At 36.4% G+C, this 15716-nt stretch overlaps 1 pseudogene; it reads right to left on the bottom strand.

The window, feature by feature from the left end:
* Positions 1–5857: 5857 nt before the first annotated feature.
* Positions 5858–6457, bottom strand: LOC148036165 (uncharacterized; annotated as a pseudogene).
* Between the last annotated feature and the right edge of the window lie 9259 nt (positions 6458–15716).

The raw sequence follows: 15716 nt of genomic DNA, 5'->3' as shown, positions 1-15716 counted from the left end.
ACTCACTATTGGATTTCTCATCCATTTCACTAACCATCTCATCTCCTGACTCTTTCAACAATCCTTTTGAAATAACTTGTATCTTAACCCGATCATATCGAGGACCAATCACAATTGAACCCTTGTACCATTCTTGAGTGCATCTGGCTTGGTATAACCAAGGTCAACCCAGCAACACAGAATATGAAGAGATATTTGACAATGAGCAAATTACTAAGTAATTCACATGAAATTTTAGGCCAACAATTATAGATTTCACATTCAAAGTAACCCCAAAGGAATCACTTTCCTTTTATCAACCACGCATAAAATGATATGGGTAGGTTCTAGATTCTTCAACCCTAGTTCTTGCATCATCACAAACAAATATACTATTTTTACGCCCTTAGTTTTTTTTCTTTTGAAAGAATTTGCACTTACATTAGAAGCATTAATCTTAATCCTCTTCCTTCGACACCGAACCAGTTTATGATAAAGCTGCTTTCGACATGTAGGCGCTATTTATAGCAATTGTTGAAGGTTAATGGTCAAAGATACTTGTTCTAATGTAGCCCAAAAATCATAGGTCATGTTTATTGCTTCCACCTGCTCTTTACTTCCTTCGTTAGGAGGTATCAGTCTTTCAAGAAAAGGAGCTACTCCCACTTGAATCTTAGGATTTGCTAAATGCACATGTAATATGATGGTCAGAGGAATGTTGTGGAGAATCTGACTCAGGTAGCTTTACATTAGGATATATATCCTTAGATCCCTTTAATTGTAGACTTTCTCCCTCCAGACCTTGCTCCTCTCGTTGCTGCTTTTGCACTCTAGTAACCACACCAATCATGGGGTCAGCCTTAAAGGTCACCCTAGAGGTATGAATTTAGACCTAACTCCATTCACATGCCTTGTTGTTTCTACTTCAACTAAATTTATAGATGAGGTTGAGGGTTCATTAGAATTTTTCTTACCCCTGTCATTAGTTTTGTTATCTTCTCACTTAGGGCAATTCTCTTTGTGATGCCCTTCACCACTACACCTCTTGCAAAGAGTAGTAAAGTCTTGATTTACGTGCATTTGGACAATATGTAGCTATATGACCTTCCTGTTAGCATTCATAACAAATTACCGGTCCCCTAGGCCTTTGTTGTCCATTTTGTCCCATTAGATTACAAAAAGTACCATTATTTCTCCTAAAATGAGAATTTCTTCCTCTGTTTCCATCACTATTGTAATTATTTTGGGGTACTAGGGGTCCACCCTAGGTTGGCAATCCTCGTGGCCTAAAAGGTTGATTAGGTGGTCCAATCACATAAGTCATATTATTACAATCCATATAATTATAATTCATTTGCATGGAACGAGCTTGTTGTTGCTCTTGACCTGTCTTATGCCAACAATTTATATCTAGATGCCTTGTCTTAAGGCAAAAAGTGTAGAACGGTGGACGGTTAGGCATTAGTCTTGAAGGCGTCAGACACTTTGTAGCCACATGGCTATACCCATGACACTTACCACACCATATATTGGATCTAGGTGGGTTTGGAGTTGAGCTGCTCGAGGGTTGTTGTGCACTAGAAGACTGTGTGGTTATCAAATAAATTTCTTTCAAGGGTGCTTGCATTGCACCCATGATTTCCTCCTTCAACTTCCCTAGGGATTTTGCAATAATATCAGCTACTTTCACTTCATCAAGAGGGGATTGAGATTGAGGCATAGAAGGCATTTCTATCTACATCATATAGGCTCGAATAGAAGTGTATAGATTTAAAGATACATTTGATACATTTGGACTTGCACTTACCGATAGATTTAAAGGAACGGTCATATAAGACACATTCTTAGATATCCTACTCGAAGTGCTTGGATATTCCATCCGAGGTTGTTTAAATAAGTCCCTCCACTGTTGTTGGCTAAGTTGCACTTCTTCCCACCATCTAGTATGTGTTTTAGCATCTGCCAACGTAGCTGGTCATTGTAGGCTAACATGCTGATGAACTTTAGGATTAAGCACATCAATGAATTTATGCTTTTGCGTAGATTCATTAGGAGCTGGATTCATCTTTCGAATAATTGTCTCCATATGTTCAATGTAATGTTCAACACTTTCGATTGTTCCTTGGGACAAATAATCCAATTGAAGGGCTAGTCTATCTTAGAAACCTTGCCGTTGAAATTTTTCCAAGAACGCTCTTGATAAGATTGTGTAAATCACTTTATGTTGGGCATCTAGGTTCCCGTACCACCTTGCTACTTCATCTTTTAATGTTGCAGGGAAAATATGAAGCTTTTGGTTATCGTCTACTATCTCATTAACGACACAGGTCACCTCAAATATTTGCAAATGCACATCAGGATCCTCGTCCCACAATCCCCCAAATTGCGCAAAGTCAGCTAATCTAACTAGTTTGCGAGCCATTGTTTCTCTAAATAATATCACTAACCCTAAATATTTGGTAATATCAAACCACACTGGTTCCTTAGGCTCCTTAAATAGTTTACGCAATCCAAAATTTGCCTCTAAATTCCAATCAAGGGGTGGTTCAATACTCCCTAATGTAGCATTAGCTTCACTCCCCCTACTTCCACTATTTTGTCTACTCCTTTTCCCAATGATACTATTGGTGCTTGAGGCGACTTTGATCCCATTGATATGAGTTTACTTCACTTCCCTTTGACAATGTTCTATTAAATGATATACTAGGCCTAAAAGGTTCTAAGTTTGAGTTAGACACAACATCTATCCCTTGATTCAATAATGCATTCACCCTCTCAAGTCTTTATATTAGCCAAGCCTCCTTCACACAACTCATTCTCTAGCTTTTTGATTTCTAGCTTCATTTTGCTATCTTCGTCTCTCCTCTGAATTCATCCACTACTAATGAAATAGCTATTACTGTCATACTCCAAAATTTCGCACCTTTTGTTTGAAGCTATAAAGTTCGGTTTTTGCTTGCATGCGCATGTAGAAGGTTTAGAATGGTTGGTAACTATGAGTCTATTTCTCCATAAGGCACCTTTTCTTATTGCTCAAGAATTAGGCCTAAAATTGTAGCGACCTCTTTAACATCTTTTTGTCAAAAGTAACTTTTAAACCTCTAGATACACGTATCCAAGGCAACACATAATCCCATATCACCCTTCTAAAAGTTCAATAAGTGTTACGATAATACCAAAATCGAAGTGGTATGATACACTAATTGTATTTATTTCTATTGCATCTATTAGCCCAAAGTGAGCTGCTAATAAAACTATGGTTTGTGCGCAATTGTTATAGCCGCAACTCTAGAAAGATAATTATTCTACGTCTACACTTAATTGCAAGCCAAAATATTTGCCTCCCTCTACTAAGTCTATGTCTCTTGCTCAATCCAATATCCTTCTTTTGCAATTTTGGGGCAAATTAGGAAAATGGTCCCTTAGAAAAGAGACCTCATGCTCACTCATAAATACCTAGGATTTAAATATCATAGTGAGATCAATAACCTGTTCGAGTGCACTTGGCTCCCGATAAATGCACCAAAAAATGAGTGGCCGAGCCACTTTTAACTGGGTTTTCAAGCCAATTCCTACGAGTTCTTCCACTGAATAGGTGATATTAGTAACTAATTCTTATGATTTATCTAGCCATCCTCAATAGTTACGACACTCATTCATAGTAGTACAACTAATCTAATATCTAGAACTCAATAAAATTGCTTAATCTTGCACTTTATATGTTAAATCTTTATGGCTAGGTCTCTACACTCGACACTAAAATACTAAGCCTAGGGTGTTTATCCCTAAAGGAATTGATTTCAGGGCAGTATAGATCCAATGGATCTATCTACATATTTCCATTTAAATTATTTTTAAATTATCTCTTCTCATCTTTATATAGTAATTTTATTTTTATTATTTATTAATAATTTTTTATGTCGTAGATTAACACACCACGTATACTCTTAATTATGTCAAATAAAAAATACCATGTTTATATGGATATTTTCTTTAACAAGAATAACATTAAATTTTTTTAATATTTTTAGGAAATTTATTAAAGCATAACAAATTTGACTTTTAGCATTTTCATGAAAAAATCATAATTTTTATTAATACAAAACATACATTTTTAAAATAAAAACTGAACTTTTTACTAAAAAATAACAATTTTTGAATTTTTCAACATGTTAAATGATCTCCAAATATTATCAAAAATTTCAATAAACTTTTAGCATTATAAGATTTATGGGAAAAATAATATAGTTCATAGTTAAACAACCAAAAAGTCTATAAAAGTTCATCTATGCTATTTTAAGGGCATTTTAAATTTTTTTCAATTGTTGTTTATTTTTAAAATATAAAATTAGGCATACATAAATTCAAACAACCATTCAGAGTTGAAAATTAGATGTAAAGATATTTAATAGAAATTACAAATTGAGAAAATATTCATGTCACACCATTTATTTCTATTAAATGAGATAAGATGCTTACCTGACAATACGAGTCAAAATTACACTTTTGAAGTCAATGTCTCCACAGTCCAGCAAAGGAAATTAATCTATCAGCTCTTCCCATCCCAATACACATTCACACTCTGTAGGTCGATTTCCATATTGCTCCAAAGCCACTTGTTTCAGAGATGTTGTAGTATCCTAACTTCAATAAGGGCTTGTTGATGAAATTTTTTTGCCAAAAATTTTATCACCCTCATTATCGTGAAATTGTGATCGTGACACTTGATCACTTGCCTAAAAATTCATTTTTCCAACAATCCAAGAATTTCAAATCGATAAGTAATGTAAGCATGGTCAACAATGATATAACCTTGCCAACCTTCTCTTGCTCTTTTTCTTCTCTTCTACTTCCTCTATCTTCATCTTCTTCCTATGTGTGGGACTCAGGGCATTAAGGATGGTGAGGCAAGGAAAGATGCCCATGGAGGCCCCTTTATTTGATTTTAGCGATAAGCTCATGTAGGGAAGCCATTGCAAGATTCCATATTATGCCTGTGATGAGAGGGAGAGCAACGGAAAGACTTTAATCTCTCTCTCTCTCAACACCACACTATCTAAGAAATGCTTAGTCCCTTGAAAACAGAATATAGTCAACGCCATGTTGGATCACAAATCACGATGCTGTAGCAAACTGCTGGGGTGAGCCTTGAGACAACCCTACGCTCTCTCTTTCTCTCTAATCAATAACACGGTTAGAGAATGGGAGGGTGCCAAGAAGAAGGTGAAAAAGAAGAAGATGATGATGATGCGGCAGTCAAAGAGAGCATCCAACTTTTGCAGCCATGGCTTGTCTGTTTTCCCTTTTTGTAAGGCTATTTAGAAAGGATGCAATGTATCAATGAGAAGGGAGAAGCCTTTGATTTTCTCTCTCTCTATCTCTCAAGTGTGTGCATACTTATCGAAGAAGAAGAAGCGCTCATCAAGGAGAGTATCCAAGGAGCCACCATGGCATTCATCATGAGCAGCTCTGTCAACATAGTCATCCACATCTTTGGAGGGAATGTTAGTCCGCCATGCCTTCTTCCTTTTCATAGATGACTTCTTTGCCATCTCGTCTCTAGTGGAATACATCAAGGCGCTGAAGTGCATGGATGGCAACATGCGGAAGATGGCTCCCCCCTTCTCTTCACGACCCCTCCTATCTCCAACGGCCTCTCCTCTTGCTAATTTTTAAATTTTATTTTAATTCATTTCCTTCCCTTCCAACTCCTTAATGATAGTTGGACTATTATCTCTACCAATCATGTTTCTTGTACCTCATTTTCCCTACAATCTCCATGTTTACAAACATATAACGAATGATGCCCACAAACCCAAGTCAAGACTTCAGTAAGTTGCCAAAGTGAGTATCATACTAATATCCTGAGGTCATGGTTCTAGTGACCCTTTGATTCCTTGAGAGCCTCTTGGTCAGCCTCTTCCACACGCTTGTGGAACAAGTTCCACTTATACTCACATCTTTTCCTCACCCCTTCCCATGGAGCCTTTCCATTGATTGATTCTCCTTGGAAACCCTAAGATGGGAGAAGCTGTGGACTATCCATTGAGTATCCACAACTCCCACTTTCTCATACGCAGCCTTCACACACCTCCCTAAGGCAAAGTTTAGACCCTATCCATGAATCAAATCATTCTGGATCAGATGCCAAACACATTTCCATGCATTTCTTAAAAACATAGGAGCCATTATCTTGATTAACCCCTTACATGGAGGCTTATTTGGATCTTTGCATCGGCCAAAGCTTTCTATAGTCACTCTTTGAATTTTTGAATTTTTTAAAGTGCATTGTCATTCTCCATGTCACCTTATGACTTGGCTCTGAAGTAGGTTGATATATCTCAAGGCTGTACTTTTTAACAAGTTCTATATATATTTCAGCATCAAAGTTGTCAACACCAAGGTCTTCATCCCATATAAAAATGTACTCATACGGGGCCACAACATCAGGATGTAGAAACCATTTCGCAAACCACCATTTTGAATATTATCTTACATACTAAATTTCTAGGGCACTTAAGTCCTCTATCTGAGAAATGGGAACAATATATTACAGGGTAGGAAATTTGGCCATCTATCTGTCTTATACACTTGTATGCAAGATTTGACCCAAAGAACTGAAGTCCAATCAATGAATTGAAAAATAGCATAGCAAGTGCAAGTAACATCACATCTTCAAGTGGCTCCATACTTCTTTGGTTAGCTTCAAAGATTACTAGCACATTGCTGAAGAACTTGATGTCACGCAGCCAATCTACTGACATTGAAACTACCCCCAAATGAACTATGCTTTGCATTTCAAGTTACGAGGGGCATGCAAGTATTACTTAAGTGATGTGCCGAACCACCACAAAGCTCCTAGACTTGCCTCTTTTCAGTAAAGAAAAATCAAATTTGGTGTTGGAAAGAGGGGAGTCATGGGAGAGAAGATAAAATCTTATCTTATCTAGATGATAATAATTTTTATCTATAACACCACCTTTCTCCCGTACAAAAACTTCCTTGTATCTACATCTTTTGGGGCCAGACTGCAAAGACACGTCCTCCAAAAATAGCAACAATGAACACCGCATCTGCATTAATTAATATAGAAATTTGGTAATAGTGTGCCAATTGTGTACAAATTTTCTTTTTTTTTTGCAATATTAAGCATTGTTTCTAAGTGTTGTAAAAAAAGAGGTCCAAAATAGCCTTAGATTCCCAAAAAAATAGCGATAATCCCTAAAGGGCCATTTTGCAGAATATATAGTGCTCTGCTTGCACAACAAATCTCACAATTTAAGATTTTCACTCTACCCTACTACCGGTGCCTCCACAAGCATTATCCAAGAGAGAGGGTGGAAGAATGGGAGAGCTTCTTACCCGTTGCTTCTTGCTTCTTCTCCTTCACTTCAGCCTTCAAAACTAGCCTCTCTCAATGGCACTGCTTTGATACCATGTTAAGAATCACATGGTGGGGGGAATTGCTTGAGCTGTTGTGCCAAACACATACTATATACACAAGAGGAAGATCACTCAAGAACACAAGAAGAGAGATGAAAGCCAAAAAATTTTCTTGCTGGTTTCTTCTTCTTCTTCCACACACAATACAATGTACACAAAGTATAGATAAGATACAATATAAAGGAAAGTGACCTACTAAGTCAAATAGTGCATAACTAGCTATACTAATCGATTGGCGCTATATCTATGCCAGCTATAGGTTGGTATAACAAACTAAATATAATGTGATAAGTTAGTAGCCATGTGAGGATCATAATGACCATTGACATGCTAAGTGTAGATATGTGAACCCATCTAGCCATGCCGTCCATCATCAATATCTGCACGTGTTGAGCTTGCCATCTCAACAATATATTGAAACCTAATCACAACAACAAGTAGTATGTTACATTCATCATGAATGATGAGTGCACTAATAGAGTGGTGTCTTATTTCATTAATGAGAAATTTAAAGTTACCACTTGCTTAAAATTTATAAGGATACAGTTGACAATGAAAAGGGCAAATAAATAAAATGCCTACAATCAAATAGCATAGGACTTCTCCAAATGAGTTCAATATTGATTTCCTTAAAGAGCATGGGCTAATATGCAATAATTTACAACTATACATCATAAGAAAATGGTGTTGTAGAGAGGAAAAGCATATATATTTGTAAAAGGATGAAACATTTGATTGGTGTTGAGATGAAGCAGTGCATATAGCCATTTATATTATGAACCAAAATCCACTAAAATAATCCATGTACAAACTCAAACACCCCACTTGAACACACATCCATGATTTGGATGTTTAACAAGCATAGTGGCAATAAGAAAAATTTGACATTTGAAGTTGTAAAATGGATTGGGACCATTGCGAGGCATAATAAGTATAACCATAGATAAGGAGGCCATAAGCCTTTGTAAAAGCCTAGTATGTATGTATGTATGTATGTATCTATGCATGTGTGTGCGCATGCATGTGCATGCACACACACTCATTTTCAATCATCTTATCTTGCTCTAGTTGAGATAAAATCTTTGATATGATCCATCTCTCTCATCTCCATAGCTTATATTTCCTCATTTATTAGAAATATTACTTTAGTAATAGTATTGTTGAATTTAGGGATATAGTAGAGTACCATAGTTGATTACTTGAAACATTCAAATCTAGGATATATTTTCATTAAAAGGGCTTTTCAAAGCTAATTTCTTGAGGAAAAATTAATATGTTAACATTTATAGAAGGGATATCCCTAAATAATTGTACAAGAAAACTATCATGAGTTTGTTCAAGAAAAGGGGTTCCTTAATTCATGACAATAAAGTGGTTACAAGAGGTTCTTAAAATACCTCCTAAATGCACATGATACGAGCATGCTATAGAGGATTTCTTAGAAGTTAACCTCCCAAGTTAGAAAGATAAGATGACAAAATGAGGTTTTAATTAAGGAACATAAGAACCAAAAAATATATATCATGCTTAGGAGGTTGTAGCCAATTTTATATGGATGATCCATGAGGGGAGAAGTTGACTCAAAAGGTACTTCATACAAAAAAGAACAAAGAATGCATATGCATAGCATGAAATCTCAATACACAAACTTACATCTAGTTTGATGCCTCCCTAATGTTTAACCATCTTTGTAAGGGTGCCACTTGACTGAAGGGAAGAGGGAAAGACAAAGTGTAATGATTTGAATGGCGTTCGACCCTTTATGCAATTGGAAAATTCCAAATGTTGGTTTCATTTTTTCTAAACTCACATTATTAACCCACCAATTTTTTATTATATTTTCATGTTGAGTAGCTTGTTGAGTGGTCTTTATATATCTCCATGCTTTGCACAGGTCTATATGATATCTCCACCTATTTGAAGGGACTAATTTCTTTGTATATTTCTATAGACTGTGCTTCCAGTGAAAAAGGAAATATCGTTGTCTCCCTTCCATTATATTGTGAGGCCCCCCATTATACACTATGCTTATATCCAGTCAATTTGCACACGCCTCATCTACAATAAAACTAACAAAGTTGGGCTGGTCATGCATGCACTCTTCCATGACATCCCAAAATAACACATGAGATTCATAATCCTCCTTTGTCTTGCATATTGCTATTACCTACAATGATAACACTTGAGATTCATAATCCTCTTTTGTCTTGCATATTGCTATTACCTCTACAAACAAGTTCATAGGATGAAATATTAACTCCACAATAGTGCTCATTAAAGTATCACGAGGGATACTCACCAATGATCATATACTGAGTACGACATTGTTGCCCAACCATCTATATGGTGATTGTGATCAAAGTGTAGCCATGTGTTTTGTAGATATCTTATTCTTCATGTATGTCACATGAGATTAACTAAATCCACCCTTGAGGTAGGTTCTTTTGTAGATATTTGTCTCACATTTGTTAACTAATTCAAAGACATGAAGACTTCAAGAAAGAGAAGACCATGGAAACCTCAAAATTTTGGAAATTATTATGCTTTGAGAAAATAAATCGTTTGTTTTAAATGAGAGCTTGGTTCCCTCTTGTGCAAGTTGGAGTTAAAATTGTAGCACTCAACATATGAATATGGATTTAAGTTCATGCAAGGGGACGAGATTGATATTTGATCTAAAAGATGGGAAGTATCCCCAAGGCTATTTGGGAGAACTAACCCTACTCTTTTGTATGAAAGGATTGGCAAGAAGACTACCAAAAAGAAGACAAAGAGACTAAACTCAAACTTAAGAATAAATGCCTCCCATCAATTCCACCAAATGTTCCCATCTCTAGTGCAAAAAGTGCCACAATAGCACCATAAAGGACCATGCTTATCTTGACCCAGTACATCAACTAGCTACTATTGACAAAGTCAAGGAATGTGTAAAAACAACACAACATGAGTTACACAAAGAACATACTAACGATGAGATGATTAGCCTCCCAAGACTAACACATCAATCTCAAAAGGGACAACAACCAGATAAGATTACAATTGAGCCACTAATTGGTCCACAACCTATAGAACAAGAGGTTTCTCTTTTTCTTGATGCAAGTCAATAGCAATACATCTATGAGAACATTGAACCTTCCCCATTCATAGGACCACTTACATCAACCTAAGTTGTCATTCCCCTTGGGACTCTACTTAAAGGTAGTCCAATGATCTAGCAAGGATTAAAAGTATGGAAAGAAGGAACAAATCCTAGCCGATCTCACCATATTCCAAATATAGCCTTAGTGCACATTCGAGCTTAAGTGCTTTAGGGGTCAACACCTTCCAGAAAGGAGTTGAGTAACATGTAGTGCTTCCCATGAAGACCCTTGGAGACACTACGTCTGAAGGAATTGTAGATATAGAAGTTGGTGTGAGCATAGTTAACCCCAGCATACTCCAAGCCTGGAGCAATCCACCGATTGAACTAGTGTATTTCAATTTGATTATAACTTATAGATTCAAAGTTTGGATTCAAACTTTGAGCCTTGGTAGTGCTAAGAGATTGACTTCTTATATATATATATATATATATATATATATATATAGTCTAAGGTTAACTTCATTGTTATGATAGGATTTGACTGCAACTTATAGCTCAATCGAGTGTGGATGTTCAATACGTGTCTCATTTAAGACTAAGGCAATGGTTAGATTCAAAGTTTGACCCTTGGGAGTGCTAAGAGATTGGCCTATATATATTCATGTATATATAATATACACTCAAAATTGCAAGGGTGTTGTTTATTAAGGTTAACTTCATTGTTATGAGAGGAGTTGACTACAACTTACTGCTCAGTTGAGCATGGATACACAATATACATCTCATTGAATGCTGGGACAATGGTCTAGTGTTCCTCGTAGTAAGTTAAAGGAGGCCATGCACATTGAGATGGAATCTTGGAAAACAACCCTTGTTGATCTAGATGATATCTTCCCACTCTTAAAAGGCGAGTTTAATGATTCTTCAATCGCACGATCATTGGCTATATATGTACCCTCACCTAAGGATGAGTAAGTGTGAATCTGTATCCTTGCAATCTTAAAATTTTCATTCACTAATGAGTTGGAGTATCGATTTGCTTATGAATGCATGAGTCAAAAAGATGCACTAGATACTTGACTAGCCAAAGACCTTTAGTCGGGTTTTCAAGTCAACTCCTAAAAGAGTTGTTGCACATAAGACATGTGGGATTTGGTGCTAGGTTTAGTTATCTTAGCAAACCTTCCAAGTAATTAATACACCCCTTGGCCAATGAAGCATTGCACCTCCTTTGTGTTGGTGGGTAGAGAGAGATTCATAGTCACTTTGTAGTGTCGATTGCAATGCTATTTTTGGAGACATGGTCCAAGATGATGCAATGCTTGACCAAAATTGACACTTTAGAGGATTCAAGGATAAGTTATACAACTAATACCTCTCAAAGAAAAGGTTAGAGTTTCTCAAGGTGCTCCTCCCAACTCTAATGCACATAAAGGTCATCTATGAATACATCAAGCCACTTTCATAGTAGCATGTCCTTAAAGATAGTATACATGAGACTTTGGAAGGTTGTTGAGATATTTGTTAACTCAAGCGACATGACAATGTATGCAAACAATCCCCACTTGTTGGTGGGAAAGATAGTTTTTGGTCTATTGTTTGGGTGGATTTCTACCCAAGTGTATCTTGAGAATCCATCTAAGAAGTTGTATACTCCTTTTCATGCTACCCACTCAATCATATGGTTTGTCTATAGTAGAGGATATTTATCTATCTTGATCATGGCACTTAGTTTCTTGTAATTGATGCATACTCAAAATTCTCCATTCTTGTAATCGATGCATACTCAAATTTTTCGATTTAGTTTCTTGTAATCGATGCATACTCAAAATTTTCCATTCTTTTTTAGCACCACAATGATTGATGATTCCCAATCAATATGCTCAATCTCATATATGAATCTTGATTTTGGTAACTTTTCAATCTCTTCTTTGACATGATTAGCATAGCCAAGGTTCACATGATAAGGTCTCTACTTGTTGATAGGCTTGGTATCATGCTTGAGTGGAGTTGTGTATGTAAGTACTTGAGATGGTACATTCTTAAGGTTAGAGTAGTTCCAAACAAACACATGGTGGTATTCCTTTAGCAAGTCCATGGTTAGTGCTTTATTCTTTCCATTGAGGTCATTAGCAAGGTACACATGTTTATGTGGTTCCCCATGCTCTACAATATTCACTTGTTTGACCTTTGATGGTCTTCCAAATGGGTTCATTGGATGTGCCTTCCTACTTTGCACCAAGTAATACAACTATGCAATTACTCTTCTTGAATTTCTTTTGCATGGGGTAGTTCAAGTGGTTTCTTTTGACTCTACGTTTTTAACTCCTTCTTGCAACATGTAAAGTTTACTTCAAGTGTTTCCTCCTTAGATGGATCGGGAGTCTAGATTTAGACTTCCTAGTCTATGTTGGTTTGGAAAAATTTGGGTGAGAATTGCTATTTCCTTTTGTATCCGAGTCAAAGATTATTGTGATGTCCCCTTGGAACTTGTCAATATCATTTTTTGCCATTAGTATCTTAGCATTTGGACATACGTCAATTCTCCAAAAAACATAAGCATATAAGTTTGCATCTGATGGATACACTTGCAACATTTTTACCGCTTCTTCCTTGATGACCCCCCTTCTTGAATCCTGTCATACTTTTGATTTACAACAATTTTCAACAAAGCATGTAACTTTGAGAACCCATATTCCTCTTTTCATATTCTTGTTTTTCCATGTAATGTGCCCTAGCAAAAATATGCTATTAAATAGAAATTTATGCCCACTCATTCATGATTTGATAAGATACGCAAATTGGAATTCATGCTATGCAACTACTCAATCGATGCTCCACACAAAAATAATGGATGCATGCAAAATTGCGCCTAGCCTATCTACATGTGAAAGATACAAACGAATCCTAAGCTAAACAAACACAGAAAATCGAATTACAAAATGACAAAGCAAACTGTCATGCAAACTACTAAGCTAACAAAAACTAAACCTAACTACAACTTGACTAGGGGTTTTCAGGTTTCAGGAAAATGCTTGACAACGTCAACCCTCCTGTCTCCATAAGGCAAAATCCCATTCTAGTCCCCTAAAATAATGCAAGTTGGTTTTACCTAACGACTAGTCAATTTATTATCTTCCTTATTCTATCGCTGATTTAGAAAAGGTCCCAGCTAACCGAGACCACCCTACCATTGGATGGACCCATCAGGGGTCATGCCCACCCACTTTCCTTTGATGATGGTATCATCTTTAATTTTTTAATTACCTATAGCACATTATTGAAATATATACAACTAGCTTTCTTAATTAGTCCATTAAATCATAGGTTCCTTCACGTAGTTTATTTCACAGACATGCATACAATTCAAACAACTCTTGAATAAAAAATAAATGTTTTAATTATACTGAAAGTTTATTACAATTTCCATCTTTCTAATCCTGTGGAAGATATATGGAATTCCATTAGGGTATTCGGTCCACCAAGATTCCTCCCTTGTAACTAGTATTAGGGTTCCAAGATCCCATCTTGGGTCACAAAGGGGCTCGTCAGATTCTAGGAGTAATGCAGAATTTACGGCCAAAGCCCTTTTGGCATCCACATTTCCTACTGCTCGAGACTATCCCTATGGATAGACATTTCCGCTATAGAGTCGGTCTATGCCTCTCGAAGCGATAATCATGACCCCCTTGGAGTAGGGTCTTGCAAATAGCTTGGGGGTAGCCTAGCACAATCTTTCATTTTATCATATTTGTCAATGTTTTTAATCAAATATCTAGATTCTAACAAATACAAACAATCCTTTCAAACAATGACAATCACACCATTGTGCAGTTCACAGCTTCACATAGCCAAGGTAGATCCTTAACCCAAGGTAACCTTACATTCTAACGAGGAGTCTTCTTCCCGTGAAGAAGTGTTGAGTACAAATCTTTCAACGTTGTTAAGAAAGAAACGAATTTCTTGTTTAGGGCTAACTTACTCAACATAAGAAAACATTCTTTAGTTGGTACTTAGAAAAACATTGCGACAATAATTTAATGAGATGATTTACTAGATTCTTTAAATAGACTTTCACTTTTTAAGCATTAATCAACTCCTAACCATTGACACGTTTGGTAATAAATATATCAAGTTATTTTGCTAACTCAAGTGCATGCATAATGTCCTTTACTCATTTCGTGCAATAACTTCCTGCAACTATTTCCATCATGATTCTACAAATTATAATCTTGATTAATCTATCTACAAATCATAGGTAGTAGTTAATCATTTGTGCGTGTATGAATATGCTCTCTAGATGAAACTGATATCTCATGTAAGTGTAAATGTAAAAGCTAACATCTTATGTATTTAATTTGAGAAAGACCTTATTATTTTATGTGGCGATATGAAAATAATAGCTTATTTCTGAGTTGTGAACAACCTGGTTTGGCACGATGTCATTGGGAATTTTGTCTTTCCTTGTGCTTGCATTTACCACACCCGATGTTCCTTGTTGATAGTGGCAATTTCAACAACCTCGGGCATTCCTATATCTCTGGCAATACCCATCTCTTCCCTTTCTCTCTCTCTTTCTAATTCTGCCCCTCTCTAGCTCTCTCTCGCAACCTCTCGAGGGGCGAAGGGGGGATATCCTTCTACCTCCCTCTCTTTTCCTCCCTCTTTCTCTATATTCCTGATGATGAGAAGGGCCTCTTCCCTCTTGCTCAAACCTCTCTCAACTTGTCCCCATGTCTCTTATTTATAGCTAAATTAAAGAAGAAGGGTTGTGACTAAGAAGAAGAGCTCTTTATGGAGGGGATCTTGGAAAAATCAGCAATTTGAAGCTTCCAAGATGCAATATGATGCTCAAATTGCAAATCTAATGGTTCCATTGGCTCTGAAAGGGGGGCAAAACCTTGAGACACCTAGTCAAAAATATTTCAGATCACTCCTTCTCCCCCGGAGTGTTGTTTGCTGCTTGTAAACTGTGATCGCGACACGTTCAATTTCGTCAATCCTTCTTTTTGCATTGAATCTCCAAAATTGGATGAAAAAGTCACTTGCTTTTTTTACATGACACCTTGTTCTAGAAGTTTCCATAGTTTTTTAGGATATTTACAATAAATAATATAAAAAATATGCTAGCTTTGTCCAAAAATCTAGTATTTTTGAACCATCCATACTATAGACAGTGACACTAATGACTAATATGGCTCATAACTCTTAT

This window comes from Lygodium microphyllum, chromosome 5 (genome assembly GCF_053477565.2).
Source record: "Lygodium microphyllum isolate KBCC chromosome 5, Lygodium_microphyllum_v1.1.10, whole genome shotgun sequence".
In the NCBI taxonomy this organism is placed as follows: Eukaryota; Viridiplantae; Streptophyta; class Polypodiopsida; order Schizaeales; family Lygodiaceae; genus Lygodium; species Lygodium microphyllum.
The sequence above is the reverse complement of the archived record's forward strand: the minus strand, read 5'-3'. Positions and strand labels throughout refer to the sequence as shown.